General features: G+C 35.9%; 1 protein-coding gene across 1 annotated transcript in view; it reads left to right on the top strand.

Annotated features, from left to right (window-relative positions):
* Window positions 1-9,992, top strand: part of RAD51AP2 (RAD51 associated protein 2) — a 30,169-nt gene extending 20,177 nt beyond the window's left edge. Inside the window, exon 4 of the mRNA XM_004322644.4 lies at window positions 6,686-9,992. The gene's annotated coding sequence lies outside the window, so the exon portion shown is untranslated. The remainder of the gene's footprint in view (window positions 1-6,685) is intronic.
* The last annotated feature ends 8,903 nt before the right edge of the window (window positions 9,993-18,895 follow it).

Here is an 18,895-nt window from a genome sequence, read left to right on the forward strand (position 1 = left end):
GAACCCATATCCCCTGCATTGGCAGGCGGATTCTTAACCACTGCGTCACTAGGGAAGCCCCTTATTGTTTATTCTTGATAACGCTGATTTTCAGCAAAACTTTATGAAATTTTTATGTACTTTCACCTATAGGCAAAAATCAATGTTTTATAAAATTATATTTTGTGTCTTTTAAAGTTTGTTTCACAAAACAATACCACACAAATCTACCACTATTCTAAATGCTACACTTGGAATGATTACCCTCAGCATTACTGTTATTGTCATTATCAGCCATCAAGTACCTTTATGAGTAGGACAACTTGCTATAGGACATATGGACTTCGTGTGAATAACCAAAATTTAGAGGCAGCTTATTGTAATGGGGCAGAACAAAGGGTTCTTTCATAGCCTGCTGGGTGGATCAGAGTCTTCCAGCTGCTACTTCATTTTCTAATCAATTTAGTAGCATTTTGCTCAAACATTTTGTATACTTTCACAAAATTTCTCTACACATCTAAATCTCCTCCTATTTTGGGAGTGACAAACTTATGGATAGAAAATTTTAATTTGCATGTTGCAGAGTGGTATAGAAATTAGCTCAATGTATAATTCTGTGTACATACTGATTTATTTCTCTAAAACAGACTTAAATCACATATATTTTTTTAACTTTTATTTAATAATTAAAACTTTTTTGACAGGAAAGAAATTTCTTTAAGTGAACATATTTTGATTAGAATGCCACAAAGTTGGACTTGCATCTAGGAATATTTTCGAAGGTGCTGTATACATAGAAAGTGTAATAGCACCTACGATTCACAAATATACAATGTTATAAAGTTGTATGCAGCTGAACATGTGTTTATCTGAAGAGATATAACCCTCTCATGCTAGATTAAAACTCTTGTTAAGAAATGAGAGTATAGTTTTATAACCATTAACATTTTTATAATACTAACTTAAAAAAATTAATAGACTTATTTCTTAAAATAGTTTTAGATTTACAGAAAAATTAAATAGAAAGTACAGAGTTTTTGTATACTACTACCCACTCCCCCTCCCCAGTTTCCCTGTAACATTTTGTGTTGCTGTGGTATATATGCTATAATTGTTGAACCAAAATTGATACATTAGTATTAACTAAAATTTACAATTTACATTAGAGTTCATACTTTGTGTTGTACAGTTCTGTGAGTTTTGTCAAATGCATAAAATCATGTATTCACTGTTATAATACCATACAGAATAGTTTCACTGCCCTAAAAATCCTCTCTGCTCCACTTATTCACCCCTCTTCACTCCCCCATGCCCACAACTTCTGACAGCCACTCATATTTTTACTGTATTTATAGGTTTGCCTTTTCGATAATATCATGTAGTTGGAGTCATGTTTTACATATTTGCACCCTGGATTCTTTCACTTAGCAGTATTTATTTAAGGTTCCTATAATCTTAACTTTTCTAGCCAGGGATCTTATATGAGAAGACTTAGGTTTCAAATATCTTAGGCCTTCACCTTCTATCAATACAGTTTCTTTTAGGGAAAAAGGGACTAATTATAGTTCATTTTAAATTGTGGCTGTGTCTACCTATCAACTTCTGAAAGTGTTTCTCTCATAGATTTTCTTTTTGGGGATTCTTTAAAGGAATTACACTGTCAACATTAACAAAAGCTTTTCTTTTTGAACAGAGACATTTCAAAGCACTTTAAGCCATGGCAAAATTGCTCCAAAGGAAGTTTTATCTTCTATTTTGTTAGCAAGAGCTGCACTTAGGAGCCAAAATGCACCAGAGACTAAATGGTCAACATTAAGATGGAGCTGTAAAAGTCTATGCTAGGCCTGGAAAGTTTCTACTAAGTGGAAATCAAAACCACTAACCAATATAAGGGAATATTTTAATGTGTTACTTTTGTGATGTATAATGAATGCCCTATGATGTGCTGCATGGACAACCAAATACTATTAGTAATTCCAATTCTGTGACTATATGAATGTTAATAACCATCAAGTATTAACAGAAGTATGTATTAACAAGTATGTATTTAGACCCAATAAATGTCCATCAGTTTGCCAACTACTGTGTGGAATATTCACGTATATATCATGGTTCCAGATTAAGAGAGTATACAAATTTAGCTAATAAAATCTAAGAGGCAGGTATAGCCATTATTTTGTAATAACTTTAAATGGAGTATAACCTATAAAAATATTGAATCCCTATGTTGTACACCTAAAACTAATATAATATTGTAAATCAATTATACTTCAATAAAAAAAATACACCCACCACCACCCCCAAAAAATCTTAGAGGCAAAATCCATTGAACAACTAATATAATAGGAGATTTGAGATTTCATTCTGACTCTCTCTGCCTGACCTTGAATATGTCATGTAGCCTCATTTGGCTTTCAAATGTTTCTTCATTTGGTATATTGTAATCACTAAAATAACTTCTGATATTCTGTTGTTCTGCAGATGAAACACCCTGTGGGTTACTAATTGGAAATAAAAGGAGAAATACCAAGAGGGAAAGATATTGAATGTAGATAACAAAGAATGTGAAATATTTTTAGGTACTTTAGCAACTTTTAATTGCTATTAAAGGATGATGGAAAAGAAAAAGAATAAAGATTTAGGGTAGTGATCATCATTATCTCTCATGTATCTCAAGTAGGAAGTATATGATCTGTTTCCTAACTCATTCATTTATTCATGCTCTCAGCAAACATTTACTGAGGGCATATGATGAGTTTGGAACTGAATAAATGACCTCATTTCTATAAATCCTCTCATTTGTAAAACTCAGATCGTATTACTCATCATTCTTTCTATACATGAGCCATCCTTTTAAGGGAACCTACCCATGGAATGGTTTAGGCCTACCTGACTTGTAAGGAACTCCCTCTTAAATTAATTCCTATTCTATATCATAAGAATGATTGCTTGGATTTTCTGAGGTCTTTTATAAAGACAATACTATGGAAGTGATCTGTTTTCCACACCTGAAAAAAGAAGTTTCAGTAGCTCTAAAGTCTGTAATTATGGGGACTAGTGGAGTGAAGTAAGGGTTATGTGATCGATTTTCATGGGACTAACATTAGAGATAATATACATGAAATGTCTAGCACAGCTCCTGGTACATAGCAAGCATGTAATTACTAATAGTTATTATTATTAATATTTTAGAAAGGAGTTTTTATCATCACTTATAGGTTATAAATAAAAAAGTTACTAATAGGGTATCCTGCCTTAAAGGATTCCACATATGAAGCATAGGCTGAGGAATATTTACCCTTATGCTTTGAAGTCTGCATTTGTTTTGAATATTTACTTTCCAGGACACTTTCTTTATTAAGGCACAATTCAACCATTATACATATTTGGCCAATTCAGTTTAACATGTGTAATGTTCTGTGCCAGGTTCCATGGAAGTCCTTTTACTATAAAACAAATTTAAAAAGGATATAGCAGTTTTTTTATTGCAGTAAAATATGCATAATACAAATTTACCATTTTAATCATTTTTAGGTATACATTTCAGTGACATTAAGTACATTCATGGTGTTATATATAGCACTTTTGAACTTCTCTTTATTTAAAAATATTTTGCTTAGTTTTCCTTTCTTATCGCATGAGTGACATCATAATTTCATAACAACAGAAGGGAAAAAACTCTCATATTTGCAACTCTTTCCAGTTTTTGACTCAAACTGATTTTATGGTAGAATTTTTAGCTATGGCTAACACATTCCTATGTGTCTTTGAAAACTGCTTGGGAATTTGTTAGAAATTGGATGTAAAGTTCCTTTACTTAACAGCTTTTTCTTACAAAGACAGTATATCAAGGTGATAAGTTTTAAATTGAGATAGAATTTTGAAAGTAATTGAGATTATACTTGAAATTAAATTTGCAAAATAGTAACTAGTTTATCATTATCATCCTTATGTGTATTTGTATAGTTTTTGAAAAGTTTATAGTGCATTCTATATTTTGTGTCATTAAATCTTCTTACCAATCCATTTTCATCCCCATTCCAGATAATGAAACTAATGTTTAGTTTAAGAGACTTTTTCAAGTAAGCAGATTATAAGACTTTAGATCCTAACACAGTACCTGTCACATAGTAAATGCTGTTGAACTGAAATGAAGGCTAATGCTCCTTCCATTAACTTTATAACTGCTGTCTGCTTTAATGTTGCTTTTCTTCTTTTCTTCCTTTTATTCTCCTTTCTTTTGAGTGCTACAGTATGCAAGACATCAGGATAACTCCTGGATATACAATGAATATCAAATTTGGTTGCTCTCATGAGGTTGACAACCTGGTTGGGGAGATACAGGAGTTATACATTTAAAAGTTAAATAAAAATAAAGTCAATTCTCTTTTTTTTCTTAAATCTCACAGACTAAGTAGAAAGGAAGAAATCCAAAAAAGTAGAGTTAAGTATCTAATCATAGTGCATAGCATCTTTTTGTTTTTTTTTAAAGCTGTGGTTTTATTTTTTTTTTTTTTTTTGAAGATGTTGGGGGTAGGAGTTTATTAATTAATTAATTATTTTTTGCTGTGTTGGGTCTTAGTTTCTGTGCGAGGGCTTTCTCTAGTTGTGGCAAGCGGGGGCGACTCTTCATGGCGGTGCGCGGGCCTCTCACTATCGTGGCCTCTCTTGTTGCGGAGCGCAGGCTCCAGACACGCAGGCTCAGTAGTTGTGGCTCACGGGCCTAGTTGCTCCGCGGCATGTGGGATCCTCCCAGACCAGGGCTCGAACCCATGTCCCCTGAATTAGCAGGCAGATTCTCAACCACTGCGCCACCAGGGAAGCCCAGTGCATAGTATCTTAATCTTTAAACGTTAAAACATTTCTGCATATTTACAATTCTATTTATGAATCTATATTTTGAGTATTCATAATTTAGGGCATTAGCTAAAATTAAAAAAATTTAATGAAAATGTTAAATTTAATTTCCTCAATTAAAAAATATTTTTATATTAAACATTAAAGGCATGGCATGACATTAAGTGATGGTAAGGTTTATGGGCTCTTGATGAACTCTGAATATCTTGTCTCCATTACTCATTAGTTAAATGTTAGCACCTTGCCAGTGCTGGGTTTTAAAAAGAAGATTGCAAATAAATGAGACATTAATAAATCTATCAATACATGAATATTTAACTCAGACATATAAGATTATGTAATAGTTTAAATGTTGCACAAAACAATCCATTTATGTTCATGTCCACATTTCTTGTCACTTTAAACATATATGTATATATTTTAACCATAGTTTTATTTATGCTGAAGCCTAGCTTGACAAACAGGTGGAAAAGTTTCTAAATTTATTACATTGAACATATAATTTAAAAAATTAAAACATGACCTTATTAAAATTTTTTTCAAGTCATCACTGGACAAAATAGAAGTAATGTCGTATTTGACAATGTTCTTATATGTGAGAAAGGATTTTATTTAACATTAGTTAGTCCCTAAAAATGAGTTTATGATGAATTGATTATTACCTCATCCCATTCCTAATTGCAGATTTATAAGAGGTAAAATTTATTTAGTGATAGGAGTTCAAAAAACATTTTAAAAGGATTGTTGAATAGATAGATTCAATATTCTTTAAGTTTTAAAATTTTTCACATTCCTTGACCTTCAGCCATGAAAGTCTTTTCAGTTTTGGAAATTCTGACAGAATATGCCTGCCTTAACTTTCTATTCTGAAGCAAAATGGAGAAATAAAAGTATTTCTCCTGATAACTATGTGCTAATTCTCAGTTTCACTGATGTATAACAGTCTATGTTGAAAGTTCTTCTTTCTGATCTAATACTTAGTTCTTTAAATATTTCCCTCTGACTTGAGTACTATGGGAAACGTGGACCTCTTTCTCTGACATATGGAGACATAATCAGCAGATTGGGTTTTGGTTTTTCGGTAGAAAAGGAGTCGGGCAAGAGATGAAAATAAATGCAACGTTATGACTTTTGGTTACATCATACCCTGCATTTCCAAAAAGGGTGTGAAACAAATAAACTGAAAGCAGAAGCAGCATATTGTAGCAGAAAGAAGCATGGGGTTTTGAAGACAGATAGATCTGGCTGCAACTCATTATAATTTCTTAGATTCTCTGTTTCTTCATCTCCAAATTGTTGATAGTAAGGCCTAACTTTCACGGTTTTTATCAGAATTATAAAGTTTGTAAGCTGTCCAACAGAGTGCCTGGTACATGGTAGGCATTTAATAAATGATGACAATTAATATTTAACTAAGCACTGTCATGAACAGTTGCTCAAATACTTATTATTATTCATTAATATAAGAATAGAATTAACTTACTAATTCATCCAAAATATTTATTGGGTACTTGCTATGTATAAGGCACTGTTATAGGCACTCAGAATATGTCAGTGAACAAAATAGACAGAATTTTCTGCTCTCATAGATCCTAAATGCTAATCAAGGCAGACATAAACAATAGACGTTACAATTAAGTGAATTATATAATATGTAAAAAGATGTTAAATAAAAGCAGAATGGGGTGAGGGAGAGGGGCAATGTATGTGGAGGAGGAGGTTTTAATATTAAGTAGGGTGGTCTGGGTAGGGGTCATTGAAAAATTAAGACTGAAACAAAGACTTGAATGAAATGAGAGAGTAAGATCTGACTTGTGATTAAAAGGATCACTCTGATTGTTGGAAATAGATGGTGGAGAGGAAAGAACAAGATAAAGATCTGCACACACTGAGGAAAAAGGCCATGTGAGGACACGCAGAAAAGGTGGCCATCTGCGACCCACGGAGAGACCTCTCACCAGACACTGACCCTGCTGGCACCCTTATCTGGAACTTCCATTCTCCAGAACTGTGAGAAATAAATTCCTGCTGTTTGAGCCCACTCTGTGGTTTTTTATTATGGCAGCCTGAGCTGAATAACGTAGTTGGTATCAGGAGTTGGTTTTAGACATACTGAATCTGAGATGTTTATTAGATATCTAAGTGGAAATGTTAAGGGTAGGATAGGCTAGTCCGGAGTTTTGAAGCAACACCTGTTTTAGAGATTTAAATCTGGTAGTCAACCGTTTATTGAAGGTATTTAAAACTGTGGAAATGGATGTGATAACCAAGAGAATGAGTGTAGATAGAGGAGAGGACTAAAGATTTAACATTGGGACACTCTGATATTAAAAGATCAATAAAAAGAAGAGAAAATATCAAAGGAGAGGAGAGAAATGCGTGAGCTAATAGAAAAAACAAGGGAGTGTGATATATGGAAAGCCAAGTGAAGAAAGTGTATCACTCATTTCTTAATGAAGAAAATGGACATGTGGACACAGTGGGGGAAGGGGGGATGGGACGAACTGGGAGATTAGGATCGACCTATATACACTACCATGTGTACAATTGATAGCTAGTGGGAACCTGCTGTATAGCACAGGGAGCTCAGCTCAGTGCTCTGTGATGACCTAGATGGGTGGGAGGGAGGTCAAAGACAGAGGGGATATATGTGTACATATAGCTGATTCACTTTGTTGTACAGCAGAAACTAACACACCATTGTAAAGCAACTACAGTCCAATAAAAAAAATGTACTGCAAAAAAAAAAAAAAAGATTGACAGTTGAGCTTAGCAATGGCTTAGCAATGTGGAGATCACTGATGATGTTGAGTGGAATGGTTTCAGTGCAGCAATGCGGCAAAGCTTGATTGGCATGAGTTTAAGAAAGAGTGGGAGAGAAATAGGCCACAGTGAATACCAGCGGCTTTTAAAGGAGTTTTGCTGGAAAGGGGAGCAGAGAAATGGGGGTAGTAGCTATAGGGGAAGAGTGAAAAGAGGATTATTTTAAACATGGGAGAAATGATAGTTTCTTTGTATGCTGATGGAGAATAAAGAGCATAAAATTGATGTAGGAGAGAAAGGGAAGAATTGCTAGAAACTTGTCTACGAGTAGGCAAAAAGAGATGGTTATCTAGTGAACTTGTGGGAGATTGGCTTTAGATAGGAGCTTACAAGTTTATTATTTCTGCTAACAGGTGAGAAGGCAGGTATGTGTAGATGTGATGGTGAAAGTCTCTGGATGTTCTCTTTTGATTATTTCAAATCCTTCATAATATAGGAAACTGATTATATGCTGAGATTGATGTTTATAAAGGAGGTGTTCGTAGGATTTCCAAAGAGAGAAGAACATCTGAAATAGTTGTCTAGGAGAGTAGGAGAATCAGTAGACCAAGATCTATGGGTTTTTTGTCTGGCAATATTAGGGTCCCATTTGAGGTTCATGGTTGAATTTTAAAGTAAGAGCAGTCATGTGTGGAATTGCATTTTCCTCCAGTCATGCTCAGCTTCATGTGTTCAGACTTAGAGTTGGTAGAGGATTGGATATAACCAGTGGCATAAATTTCACCAAGCAAATTCCCATCAGTGAGAGAAGGGCAAGGAATATAACAAGGATTAATTATCAGGATTAACTATGTAATCTAAACCGGGTGAGGAGAAGAGTAAGGACATCAAAAGGAATGAGGGACCGTGAAGGAGTGGTAGGATTAATGACTTGGAAGTCCCAGTGGAATCAAAGGATTATTGGGTTTGGAAGACTATAGGAAATGAGCTTGCAAGATAGGAGATTGTGGCAGAGAATAAGATGTATGAAACTGAGATTGTGGAGAGATTGCTGTGTCTAGGATCTGGCAATGGGAACAAGTGACTGAGGTAGTACGAGAAGATTATTATTGTAGGAAAAAAATCAAGTAACTAACAGGTTGGAGTGCCAGGAGAATTTATTTAAATGTACACTGAAATTACCACAAATATGAAAGGAGTAGTATTAGAGAGTGATGGTGAGCCAGGCTAAAATTGTTCAGAAGTGAGGGGTATGACCTAGGGACTTCAGATGACAGCAATAATGTTGGTTTAGAGGGTGAATTTGATAACCTGGTTTCAAAGCTATGGATTTTTAGGAAGGAGGTAGGGCAAATTCTTGAAAGCTGCAATGAAAACATGAAGGACATTTACCCTACTTCAGAATCAGTGGTAGAAGTGCCATGGGAGAAACACCAGCCTCCTTTTGAGAAGGCTGCAGGGGAAGCAACGTTTTTAGGGGAGAGCCAAGTTTCCCTCAGTCCAGTAAGGTAGAGAAGGTTCAGCAAGAGGCTGACACGTTTGAGAAGAGATTCATGGAGCAGAAATAAAAAGACTGATGCTGGCTGGAAATTGATTGGAGTTATTGGAGACTGTGAGATAACTGAGCATGCAGAGGAGGAAGAGTGGATGGGGGAGAAACTGAGGCCAGTTTACCTGTGCTTAGCACTCTCAACAGCTTCATGGAATGTATCCCAGACTGTGCCTTCCACCTCATGTCTGCTCCTATTCTGTCTTGTATTTTAAGCCACACAGTGAATTTATAAATAAATTAACTATCACTTTCTCACTAAAAATGACACGCTTAGAATAATGGGCATTCTCAGAAAGACCTGCAATTCTTCCCAGTTTTCCTTGAGTGAAATTTGTGTCAGTACCCTACCTATTCTTTCCGTTAGCTTTAGGTGAAGAGCATCCATACCTTCCCCTTCCCCAGCAGGAGAGAGACCCTCCATGCTCAAGAGTTTCTTGTTCTGTCTAATATTTATCCCATATTCACATCCCCTTCTTTCAGATCACCCCATTATGATCAAGAATAAGGGGTCAGGGCCCTGGACTCTTTATGAAAGGCTAGAAGGGAGAATCCCCACAGCAGTGTTGCAGGTTGTTACTGAGTCTCCAAGCTTGGCAAGAGGTTAATGACATTCCTGTTTTGTTGCTTTCTATATTTATTGCTTTATGGGTAGACCATGTGGCCTATACTATATCTACATTTTGTAGTGTATTGAGATTTTCTTCGTGGCCTAGTACATGATTAATTTTTATAAATATGCCATAGACATTTAAAAATAATGTATATATTTTAGATGTTAGGAACACAGTTCAATGTCGAAAAAGTCTAGCCTTGTCATTATAGAATTACAATTCTTTTTTTGTGTGTGTACTTCTTTCAGCTTCTGAGAGGTGTATGTTAAAAGTTTTCATGATTTAATTTTTGTTGAATCTCCTTGGATCTAACTTTTTTCCATTATATAATTTGTTATTGTGTTGTTTGGTGAATAAAATTTAAATTCTTTTGAGGTATTTTATATTTTCTCAATATAAAATTTCCCTTTTTGTCACATTGATTTTTGCCCTACCTCTGCTTAGATATTAACAATGCCATTCTTGATTTAAATTTGGTATCATTTGACAGGAATATCTTGATATTTCCATTCTTTTCAATCTCTTTGTGTCATTCCTTTAAAATATTTAAAAATATTTTAAATATTAAAAATAATATATTTTTTGATTAAAAATAAAATAAAACTGAATTTTCCATTTTGCTTTTTTTTAAAACCTCATGTGACAGTCTTCTTAGAATGTGGGAATGTGATGCATTTCTACTTACTGTAATTACTTATATGTTTTCTCTTTCCTGCCATCTTCTTTTGTCTCTTTCTTTTATTATGCTTTCTTATTTGCCCATATTTAACTCACTTTGTGGCTTGTCCTGGTTTGATAATTTTTCCCATGTTTTTCTCCTTCTAGTGCTTTAAAAATCTGAGAGCCACTATTTTCGTGCTACTTTTAAAATTTCAACATATATGTATTTAAACATATGTTTTCCTATTAACATAGATAACTGAACAATACATATAAAACTTTCTCCCTTTTATCCATTTAAATAAGATGAGATTTTTAGGATACCTTTTCTTTGCTCTTGAGCACTTCCTTCCCCCTACACAATGATCTTGAATCATCTGCAGTTTTTCAGTTTTTTAAATGCCTATTATGTTTTTATAACTCCTTTCTTAACAATTATATATGTAATATATATAAAATACATGATTACATAATAATATACATGTATATCTTAACTGTATTTTACTTCATAAGCATATTATCAACAATTATTTGGATAGAAATATACATTTTGCTTGTTTCTCTGCTTGCTCATGCATTTTTCTTTCTGTGAATTTTTATTCTTCTTTTCCTTTTGTTTGTTTGTTTTGCAGAATTATGATTTCCAGAATTTTTTTTCAGAAAGGATAATAGGTGGCATAGTGCATTACTGCTGTTTTAGCTGCCTACTATGTCTCCTACCTTCTTATGGCAATAACATGCTTTTCTTTAGAAATTTGCTCCTCTAGCAGTAGCCATTTGATGTGACCCTTGTGGCGCTGTAAGTCACTATACTCTATGTCTGTGACCACCGACATGGGTATCTGATCGATGTGTAGCCCATCATAGTACAAGATCACCTGGAGCACAGGGAGTTTTTAAAAGCGGTGGCTCAAGTCTGATCAGTCTTTCCAGGGGATTTATATATACTGATGCAGTTTTGATTTGTTTTTACTAGTGGGATGATATAAAATCAGACTAGTTCCAACCATGTTTTCTTCTTTTCCCACAATTTGGAGGAGGAATATATTCAGTAGGAGAGAGAATGATGCCACAGACTGAAAAACAAACAAACAGATCGAGGAGAAAAAGAGAGAGAGAGGAAGAGTTGATGATAATAGTTGAGACTCTGGGCACAGTCAGACCTGCATGACCCCCTTTCTTCCCAGTTGTTTGAGCCAATAGAGTCCCTCTTCTTTTTTTAAGACTTATTTATTATTTATTTTTGGCTGCATTGGGTCTTAGTTGTGGCATGCGAGATCATTCGTTGCGGCACGTGGGTTTTCTCTTCAGTTGTGGTGCGCAGGCTCCAGGACGCATGGGCTCTGTAGTTTGTGGTACTCAGGGTCTCTAGCTGAGGTGCCTGAGCTCAGTAGTTGTGGCGTGCAGGCTTAGTTGGCCCCCGGCATGTGGGATCTTAGTTCCCTGACCAGGGATCGAACCCACGTCCCCTGCATTGTAAGGCTGATTCTTTACCACTGGACTACCAGGGAAGTCCCTTTAAAAAAAAAATATATATATATATATATATATTTATTTATTTACACTGCAGTGGGTCTTAGTTGCAAATAGAGTCCCTCTTCTGTTTAAACTTATTTGAATTAGATTTATTTCATTTACACCTGAAATAATCTTAACCAATGCAGGTAGAAAACTTTCTGAGTTCTTGCATGTTGAAAAGCGTCTTTATTTTGTCCTCATACTTGAATGATAGTTCATCTGGGCAAAGAATTTTACCCCCTGTAGACATTTCTCCATTCCTCTCCAGTTTTATTCTTGTCCAAAGACTTATTGCTATCTTAAAGATTATTGTGTTTAGTTACTTATTATGTTTGTTGTTTCTAATGTTTAGAGAGGACAAACCAAATAAACATCACCCTTTACAGATTTTTGCTTTAACAAAACATTTCTACCTGGCTATACATGAAATAGGTTTACTTATTTATTTTTCACCAGCTAAGGTGATTTAAAGTAGATATTTTCAAGCCTATATTCAGGTTTTAGTTCTGAATGCTTTATAAATATGTCACATATTTCTTGGATTTGGGGACTTCAGAATTAGATCCAGTGTTTGGGAATCTGACTGATCCTGGATATCATGGGAAGATTATTTTATAATTCTTAAATCCTATATTTAACTTATGAATATCAGTTGTGCTTGCTTTAAGAAACAATTGATATTTTGTTGATTCAGCTTTTATTATTATTCAATAAAAGCTTATTCAGCTTTTTATCTTCTGTGATTTCTTGGTCTTGTTCTATTATTCTCACACAGAGTCTGTCCTCTTCTATGTGTTTATCCACAACAAAAAGTGACACTTGATGGTTTCTGCTCTTCCAATATCAGCTAAGCACTTTATAAGCCTGAGAAGCTATAAAACACTGATATAGAAAGTTTTGATCTATCTCCTAATACTTTGGTGAAAATTTAAGAAAAGAAAGTAAAGTGAGTCTTCTTTTGGTTTTATGTTGGTTTAGGGAATATTATAATGTAATAAGGAAAAATGATATTTTAAATGAAGGTAGGTCTTATTCCATTCAGCTTTTGGTAGCTTATAATTGAATTCATTTGTAAAAGATTACTGATCCAAAATATTTCATGCAATTGATGAACTACAGTATTAGACTTTGGGCTTTGGGAAGGCTATAGTGAAGGCAGGGACCAGGGCTTCTGGACCTTAACTGCTTTTTTCTAATTACTGAGAAAAAGAACTTCTTTTACTAGTCAGAGTAGGTCAATGTTACTCGAATAGTCACTAGCTCTTAATACTCATGGGCTTTCTTTTAGCAGCAGGCTTCATGGTAGTCATAGCCTAGACCCCTGATATTGGCACTTGAGTACACAAAAGAATTATCTAAACTTGTTGAAAATGTATAATTCTGAATCTTAACTTCAGAGATACTTACTCATTAGGTTTGGAGAAGATACCAGGAATTTGTGTGTGTGTGTGTGTATTTATGTGTGTTTTTGACAAATATCTTTTTTTCTTTTTCTTAAATTGAAGTATAGTTGATTTACAATGTTGTGCCCATCTCTGCTGTGCAGCACAGTGACTCAGTTATACACATAGAGACATTCTTTTTTAATATTTTTTTCCATTATGGTTTAACACAGGATATTGAATATATAGTTCCCTGTGCTATACATTAGGACCTTGTTGTTTATTCATTCTAAATGTAACAGTTTACATCTACCAACTCCAAACTCCCAGTACATCCCTCTCCCTCTCCCCCTCCCCCTGGCAACCACAAGTCTGTTCTCTATGTCTATGAGTCAGTTTATGCTTTGTAGATAGGTTAATTTGTGCCATATTTTAGATTCCACATATAAATGATATCATATGGTATTTGTCTTTCTGACTTGCTTCACTTAGTATGATAATCTCTAGTTGCATCCATGTTGCTGCAAATGGTGTTATTTAGTTCTTTTTTATGGCTGAGTAGTATTCCACTGTATGTGTGTGTGTGTGTGTGTGTGTGTGTGTGTGTGTATATATATATATATATATATACACCACATCATCTTTATCCATTCATTTGTTGATGGACATTTAGGTTGTTTCCATGTTTTGGCTATTGTGAACAGTGCTGCTATGAACATAAGGCTGCATGTATCTTTTTGAATTATAGTTTTGTCTGAATATATTTCCAGGAGTGGGATTGCTGGATCATATGGTAATTCTATGTTTAGTCTTCTGAGGAACCTCCATACTGTTTTCCATAGTGACTTTACCAACTTACATTCCCACCAACAGTGTAGGAGCGTTCCCTTTTCTCCACACCCTCTCCGGCATTTGTTATTTGTTGACTTTTTCATGATGGCCATTCTGACTGGTGTGAGGTGGTACCTCACTGTAGTTTTGATTTGCATTTCTCTAATGATTAGTGATGTTGAGCATCTTTTCATGTGCCTACTGGCCACCTGTATGTCTGCTTTGGAGAAATGTCTATAAGTTCTTCTGACCATTTTTTGATTGGGTTTTTTGTTGTTGTTGTTGTTGTTGAGTTTGTGTATTTTGGAGATTATCTAGCCCTTGTGGGTCACAACATTTTCAAATATTTTCTCCCATTCTGTAGATTGTCTTTTCATTTTATTTTTTTTATGGTTTTCTTTGCAGTGCAAATCTTGTAAGTTTGATTAGGTCCCATTTGTTTATTTTTGTTTTTATTTCTACTGCCTTGGGAGACTGACCTAAGAAAACATTGGTACAATTTACGTCAGAGAGTGTTTTGCCTATGCTCTCTTCTAGGAGTTTTATGGTGTCACTTGACAAATATCTTAAGTATCAATAGTTCTGATACTGGTTTTAAAAAGGCCAGTTTGAAACCTGGCTAGATGTTAGCACTAGGTGGATTTTCCCATGCACCAAAAACCTGCCTGCCTGTAATAATAAGCTTCAAATACCAGCTGGTGTTCAAGGACAGTTCTGACTCCAATGGCTTCCATATTGTACTGCTAACTTCAATCTTATCTCTGACACCTCTAGACTTGGTGTCCATATGTGCTTTTTCCAGAATTTGGATTTTGGCCTCTTCTCTACTGGCTGTGGCTTGACTTATCCAGTAATATAAGTGTCTTCTGTTCCCTCAAGTACTTTGTACTTCACAGAACCAGTGACCTACCCTGGCCACTGGGCTGGGCTTAGTTTCCCTTAGAGAATGGTGAGTCAGACAGCAATAATGTCATTATAAATTCTGGTGAGATTATGGACGATTATTATCTACATTTTCACACTTGTACTTTCCTAATGAACATGAATTACTTCTATGAAAATTCTAACACAACAAAAAAATGAGAAAAATGTTCACATCCTGAAATATCACAGGTAGTTCTAGCCAGAGGAGGACCATATGAGAAGAACTGTAACAGTTTTGGTACAACTGGTTAGGTCATTTTTCCAGTGTACCTTCTCTCTTCTGAGCATTTCCTATCTTTCAGTTCCATATAAGATTTCTTAGGGCACATAATGGACTCATTATAGCAGTTTGTTTCTCCTTGCTTAATTTCTTTTGACTTTTAAAGTGCGTCTTTCTCTCCCTTATCAGCTCTCCTCTTGAATCCTAGGACCATGACATTGACCTTTATAGCTTATGCTACAGTTTTGTGGTGTCAGTTTGATCATGTCACTTCCCACCTCCACCCTCTCATCTAATCCTCAGTTTAAACTGCTTCAGTGGTGTCCTATTTTTTGTAGAGACTGAAGTCTGTAACATGGTCTTCAACGTGTATTCTCATCTTTATTTGCTTCTCCGGCCTTCGTTTTGCACTCCCACCATTTTCTTCCCTCTCAGCAGAGATTGCACAGGCTCGCTCTTTTGCTTGGAACTTGGCGCCCCTCTCCTCCCTTCTTCGCTTATTTAATTCCTACCCATCTCTTCAGTTCTCACTCACATCTTGGACAAATGTTCCCTGACTTCTGAACAAGGAAAACCTTCCTATTTTAATTCTCATGTTAGCCTGTATGCCTCCTTCCTGAAACTATAATTTTATATTTATTTGTGTGATTATTTTAGTGGTGTCCACCAGTCCACCTAGAAGTTTAAGATCCGTAAGAACCGTGATTATCTGCTTTTCTCAATATAGAATCCCAGCTTCTAGCACCATGCCTGGTACACAGCAGGTACTCTTTTGTATTTGTTGAGGGAATGATTACACTTTCTGAATTAAATTGAATTAAAGAATATACATACCAATTATGATAAACACATTAGCATGGCTAGAGTAGCATTCAGAAAAGAGGTCGCCTTCCTGCCTCTGCCCCATAGGTCCAAGGCTTGCTTGTTATGATTAGATAGACTGTACAGACCACTAGACCAGGTATTTAACTATAACTAAAGAAGCTTTTAAACTCAGACCTTATAAAGGTGACCAGTTGATTAGTTTAGAATGTCAACCTGGAATTAACACTATTTACAGTTTACATGTATATAGTTAAGTATGAATATTTGTCCACCAATTCTAGAATATGAAAATTATCACATTAATTAGTTTTTTTTGAATCAGACTAAACCGTCCTCACTGCTGCCCACTTTGGCTGGCAGGAAGTCTGATTTCAGTCAAGCTTACACTGCTAACTCTTCCAGAGACCCACGCCCTTGTTCTCAAGGCTGCCGTGTGTCTTGTTGCGATCTCCGCATTCCTAGTGTCTCTTCTAAGCAGGCAAGGCTGTCTTGCATTTGGGAAAATCAGATATTCCCATTTTTCTCCTTGGTCTGGCTTCCTCTTTTCAGTGCCACCAGAAGCCTCTCTCTCCCTTTACTCTAGACCCACTTAACACACTCCCTAAAAGGGACTATTGAAACACAAAACTGTTTGCTTTCTGCTGGAAGTGAGGAGGTAAGGATCCCTTAGGATCTTAGAAACATAATATCGACTTCTCTTTCCTTGCCTAGGAAGGAGAAAGAAGATATTAGTACCACTTACTTACTTTAGTAATAACTCATTTTGTACATATGTGCATATATAAAGACTAATAAAGGTTCTGATATCAACTCCTTTTTTTTTTTTGATTACCAAGGTGATAAGAACCAATTACTATGGGTTCCTAGGAAGTAATTCTTGTCTAGTCTGAACACCCCACTCATTTCCTGTATTGTCAGGAGTGTGCTGGGATGTCTGTGTCTTACATCAGTATTCTTACTACTAACTCTGTGTCCCTACCATTGCATTTACTCAAACATAATCTTAAGAACAGATTTGTTTTTAACCATCTGATTTCTATAATGCTTTGATTCCCTTAAAACAGATGGCTGGGTTAATCTGTGACAGTTAAAGGGACACTTCTGTGCTTCAAATGAAGTGTGGAGTCAGTCCTTTCTTCATTCAAATTGCAATTATGTTGCTCATTGCAATTTTGACTTTCTGCTAGTGGTTCTTAAATGGGGGTGATTTTTGCCTGTCAGGGGACATCCAGCAGAGGGTTTGATTCTTATGACGCTAGGGGTGCTACTGGCATCTAGTGGGTGAAACATCCTACAGTGCTCAGGACAGCCTCCCCGCATTCCCATTAAAAAAAATCTGACCCAGTAGGTCTGTGTCTTTATTCCCGCCTTGCCCCTAGGTTCTTCATGACAGTTTTTTAATTTTATTTTTTTATTATTTTTTAGATTCCATATACATGTGTTAGCATACAGTATTTGTTTTTTTCTTTCTGACTTACTTCACTCTGTATGACGAGAATAAAGACACAGACCTACTAGAGAATGGACTTGAGGATACGGGGAGGGGGAAGGGTAAGCTGTGACAAAGCGAGAGAGTGGCATGGATATATATACACTACCAAACGTAAGGTAGATAGCTAGTGGGAAGCAGCCGCACAGCACAGGGAGATCAGCTCTGTGCTTTGTGACCACCTAGAGGGGTGGGATAGGGAGGATGGGAGGGAGACGCAAGAGGAAGGAGATATGGGGACATATGTATATGTATAACTGATTCGCTCTGTTATGAAGCAGAAACTAACACACCATTGTAAAGCAATTATACTCCAGTAAAGATGTTTACAAAAAAAAAAGAAAATCTGACCCAGAGTGTCAAAAGTATTGAATGTTGAGGAAACTTGTCTTATGAAAATTACTTAATCTTTCTAGACTTAGTTTCCTCATCTATGAAATAGAGATAACAATATCTACTTACAGGTCTGTTGTGCAGCAAAAATTAGATAATACTGTAAACAGTGAAACTACACAGATGGTAGTTATTAATATTAAATAATATAAGAGCTGAAGGTTTCTGGGAGCACGCTGACCACTGTTTCAAATGCACTTGGCTTTCCTTACGCTGGTTACTGCTCAGGTGACCACTTCTGTGCAGGATTTGAGCTGCTACCCTTCAGTGTAACCTGAGAGCACTTTGTTTCAGGCTTCTCTTCATACCTCTCACTTCCTGAGCAGGGCTTCTTTGACAGCTCTGAGTGGACAGGTGGGACCCTGTTCCACACTCATGCAAGTGCAAACCTGAAATTGTGGGGTCTTTAGCACCCTTAGGGCCACCCTTGACTGATGAGGTACTGAGTTGATGAATAAATGCTTCCTTCCCCTTTTTGTCCCCTTGGTGGACTGCTCTGAGACTGCTCATTTCATGAAGCTCCCAGATGGTTCTGAGCACCGGTCACCCAAGACAGTGGCCAACTTGACACCATACAGATCCTTCTATTGGCTTTTCCTCCTTCTCTGTTTCACTCCTCTTGCTCTCTGAGATCTCAGGAAACCCTATTGGTGACACTGCTCATCCAAGAGATAGGGAAATGGAGGCCCAGAAGGGTGAGGTAACTTGTCAAAGGTCGTACAGTTAGTGCTAAAGTCAACATTAGAAACAATACCCCCTTGTACTTTTATAGCGTTCTTGCCACCGCACCATAATTTCTCTCCACATTATAGTTTGGCTCAGCTTATCAATGCTATTTATGTGCTGACTGTTTTGGTTATTATTAGGGACTGTTAAAATATGACAGGGAGG

This window comes from Tursiops truncatus, chromosome 14 (genome assembly GCF_011762595.2).
Source record: "Tursiops truncatus isolate mTurTru1 chromosome 14, mTurTru1.mat.Y, whole genome shotgun sequence".
In the NCBI taxonomy this organism is placed as follows: domain Eukaryota; kingdom Metazoa; phylum Chordata; class Mammalia; order Artiodactyla; family Delphinidae; genus Tursiops; species Tursiops truncatus.